The sequence below is a fragment of the Odontomachus brunneus genome, unplaced genomic scaffold (genome assembly GCF_010583005.1).
Source record: "Odontomachus brunneus isolate Ranch 3 - 2012 unplaced genomic scaffold, Obru_v1 Obru_scaffold_130, whole genome shotgun sequence".
Taxonomy (NCBI): domain Eukaryota; kingdom Metazoa; phylum Arthropoda; class Insecta; order Hymenoptera; family Formicidae; genus Odontomachus; species Odontomachus brunneus.
In genome coordinates, this window is record NW_022639580.1 from 453,278 (window position 1) to 458,137 (window position 4,860).

Consider the following 4,860-nt stretch of genomic DNA (forward strand, 5'->3'; position numbering starts at 1 on the left):
GCGTACGAGAAGCGGTAGGACAGGCTCTGTGTGTAAAAGAAATAGCTTACCTCTTAGAAACGATGAGTAAATAGCTAATTTCGAAGCGAAGTAATGTATACGTGTCGCTTGTTACTCCGCCTCGAAATCAGCTGTTTACTCATCGTTTATAAGAGGTAAGCTATTTATTTTACACACAGAACCTGTCCTACCGCTTCTCGTACACTTATTCGTTTATACATTTTAATTAATTACGGAATAAATATTGAGAAAACTTCAAAATGATATATAACTTTTATGATTATTTTGATCCGTTCTACCCGTACACACAGGAGATCGATTGTGTATTTCAAAACAGAGTGAAAATGACAAAAGTGAACAAATTTACTAGAATATTTATAACTTCATTGGTCAATGTCTAGTGAATTTGCTCACTTTTGTAATTTTCATTCCGTTTCGAGATACACAATCGACCTCCAGAATTTGTTTTTCGAGACGAATTCTTCTTAGGCCCGTTTTACAATACGCTCTAAGCTGGAACCGGATGTCGAGCGCATGCGCATTGAGCTGTCGGGTGTCGCATAAAGATGTCGGCAGTGTCGTAAGCCGGCCGTCAGTGTCGGAAAGAAAGATGATCAACTCCCATCTTTTCCGTTCTGTACGATTACGATTGGCTGCAACATAACCTACATTACTGATATTATTATGGCTGCGTTCGGAAACACGCACTGTGTGCACACTACTAGACGATAGCCGTTGGAGTGAGCGAAATATAAGAGTGAGATAAAAAGAGAGGAAGAGTACTCGGGTGACGTTTCCGAACGCAGCCTAGATATCTCATTATGGATTCATTGAGTGTGGATGAGATAATTACTGATTTTGTACGGAAAAATAATTGTTTGTATGCCCAGATAGCACAAAGATGAACAGAAGTTCCTAGAGAATTCATTTTAAACAATACACACAGAAGTAGAAAAATGAGTATCTAAAGAATTCGTGAAGAAGTAACCATAATAAGTTTGTCTTGAAGTATTTCTTAGAAGTTAATTGTAGCGAATACTTTACGACTTAATTCCTAGAATACTCTGAAAATTCGTGAAGAATTATAAGTGTTTTGTTTGTTATAATTATTTTTTGTGGCTGCGTGCAGCAGATACACATATCATTTTCAGTGTTTTGTGTGTATATTGTTATACTAGATTTGAGGCTTTCACGGCCATTGATACAATGTCTAGGTATAGCTTCCGGAATGGAGCCGTGTCTTGAATCAGCGATATGCCGACGTTTCGCAAACGTTGCAGTTTGCATCATCAGGGCTGAGAACTCTGATACTGAGCTCCCTTGGGTAAAAGTAGTCCTTATATGCCCCCCTCCCCCCCTTGTGTAGATGATGTTTAGGGAGTAGGGGACGAGGCTTGAATCCAGCCAATCAGCGTATTTTAATTGACCTGATCAATTGTGCTACTTTATAACCTAAAGATATGACTATTTTAATATAATTCTTTCTTTATTCTATATGATACTTGTACAATCTTGGATTCCTTTCTTCTTTTATGTAATGAAAAGCTGAATATATTTTAATTATTTCAGTTAAAAGAGAACTGTTATTCATCAAACATCAACAAACATCAATAAACATCAATAATTAACGTTACATCAATATTATGATTTTCCAATTAACTGCGAATAGATTTCGAGCAGGGATTCTAACCCATGGTCCTCCGAGGGGGGTACCGCGGGCGCGGGGATAAGACGTCACATGGGGAGGGGTGTACCTAAGGAGCGGGGTATGATGTCACGCGGGGAAGGGGGGTTATCAACGGTCGGTAATTTTCTACCAATATATTTTTAACCGATATTTTTACCGGCATATTTGTTTATTAACATAATTTTTATCGACATATTTTTTAACATAATTTTTACTGACGTAATTTTTTTTACCGACATAATTGATTATTTATTTTTACCGACATAATTGATCATTTTTATCGATCCTGCGATCTTCCCCTCTCCGCGTTTCGATCGCGGTAGATTTTCGACGGCCTTTTCCCCTCTCCGGCTCGTGCCACTCGTCTGCGCCGCCTTCTAGAATATTCTCGAATATTCCAGAAAGAGTTCGAGATATTTTGAGGAGGACAAATCTTTTCAGGTAGTAGAGTTTACCCTCCGAAACTTTGCAGCTATGCAATAAAAATTTATCTTTAAACATACACTATCGTATGCTTTCGAGCTATTGTATACCTATAGTATATCAGCGATAATTACGAGATACAAAATTATCGCATATTTACCTACGTAGATATTTTTTTTCAAAGATTGGTTAGGAAAGAGAAAGTAAAAGAGAGAAGAGACATTAATATATTTTAAAAAATGTTTATTTTGTGTAATAAAGGTTTACAACTCTCTCCGGCACTGAGACCACAATTTAAATATTTTTAATACATTCTGTAAAGCGCAATGCTTAATGTGATTATTACATCGTAAAATTTTGGTTGCATCTAGTTTGTCCAAAGAAACTATGTCCTCATAATCCGCGTCCAAGATCTCGATGATCAGGTTACTTTTCACATTGTCATCCAGAAGATTCGTCAACCATTCTCGCTTTTCACATCCCTTTACGTGTACGAGTCTGGGGGCAACGTCTTCATGTTCCATATCGCATGATTTGCCAACCGTAATCAAATGCTTGGCTCTGCTGTATGCAACAATCCCGTCATCTTATTGTAGTCCATAATGATTAGCCATCAACTAGTATGCTCTCGATTTATCGGATCGTGTGAGAAGATATCATAATATGGGATTAGTAAAGATATAATATAACGACGAATCCTTACAAGTCCACAAACGTTGGTACGACCATAGCGAAGTACTCTTCGATATGTTCGAGATAAAAATATCGTGTATAGACTTTTGATTTTTTTATTATTCTTTTCTTATGTATATTTTCCAATGTTAGTTGATTTTGTGCACTAAGTTGGTTAGGAGACTGTATTCAACTACATGATCATGCAGGATCAGATAGTATGCGGTAGTATTTGCTGGTATATTCTCTATGCACTCAAATTCTATCCGCGCATCTACAGTGGCACTCTTGACAGATTCGTTTTGACGCAAACAATCGATAACCACGAAAGGACCTTCGTGAAAGTCGATAGTTGTCAACCATACCTCAGCACTGTTACATCCATAATACGATTTGCGGAAACGGCAACATATCATAAAGTATTGCATATCTTTATTTTTATTTTTTATAAAATCCAAATTCATATTATCGTATGAATAATACGATTTTATTTGAATTTAGATAGACCTTCACGTTGGTCAAATTGCAGTTGTCGAATTGAGTTATATTTTCCGATATAACATTTTTTCGATTAGTCTGCAGCGCAAAGATAACGTATCGTGGTTTTTCCAAATTAGTGGTTGTTTTGACGGTCCACAGATGTTTGGTCGTGCTTTACAGCAGAGGAAATTCATACAGATCCCATGAGCAAAAACTCATATTCAGATATCGATCATTCTCCAAAGTTCTCAGCAGAGTGAGTTTATTGATATCATTCAACATTACGTGAGGCATTCGCCATTGTATCTTGAATGGTTGGATCTTAGATTGCAACGCTGAAAATCCATGTAGACTGTTGTTGTCACTGCGCAACCGTAATAGAATGAATTCGTGACGCGCGTTAATTACTACACGCTTGTAGTCTTCGCTGAGTGGTACGCAAAAGTTGAAATATCCATCTGGCGAAACAGCGTCAGTCGTATCCCACACAGCATTTTTAATGATAACATTTTTGCCCGAAGATAACGATACATAGTTTTTGAGCATAGAAGTTATTCCTACGTTTCTCTTACGATCAATCTCTGCACTATCCAGTTCGTAAAGAATCTCATCAAACATAAATGCAACGTAATTACGTTTCAATGTTAGTCCCAATGTTAGGTCCCAGTCGCACCATCGGTTGTCGCTTGTTTCGTTATCTTCCCCTCGACATAGAGATAACTCTCATATGGTAACGTGTATAAATCCTGCTGTTGTATGGGTATTCATATCTCATCGCTGTGTCCAAACGTTGTATTGTAGCGTATGTATTATAAGTGTGTGTTTCGATCTTGATGATGCGATTGTCAAAGATTGGGCTACCTCCAATGTTCAAAATATCAATCATCTTTTTCAATTGCTTCGTACGCTGAATTCTAGAGATTTCAGAAATTCAATGTTCACCGCGCGAGTTTTTTCTTTTTTATACAACCAGTTGCTGAGTATTGTTTGGAGCCGTCTTCGCTGTAATAAAATGTTCTCTCGCGTGTATCACCTGATCTGTCTCATTCAATACGAGCATCTCACGCGCTTCCAAAAATATAGATTCGTGTTAACGTTGTAGCCGCCATCGCACGTGCAGTCTGATGGTAATCTCTTCTTCTCGAAAATCGAGCAATCGTCCTTCTTGATCGACGATACGCACCGTTAAATCTGTAATGCTTCGTGCGATAATTGGAAGGTAAATGACGTGTGCTGGCGTTTCCGATACCTTATATCCTGGTGATACGTTAGGTGAGAATTCATGCATCGTATGTACACGGATACCGTTGCTATATGCACCACTGACGACGCTGCATTCTATACGAATAATATTCGCGTTCATAATCTTAATCGGTGCATCTGATTCGTACCATTGTTGTAATGCTAATATACTTGGGATTCGATGAGAATCAACAAGAGCGAACCAATGTTGTTCGGTTTGCTAAAATTTATTCTGTAAGCACATTTTATTTCGCTCTTCATTGTATTATAATTGGCATGAATTATTATAGGATGTTCACCCTTGTCATTTCTATATAAATTATTTTTTGTACGTATTATTGCTTGAGAAATTGCAC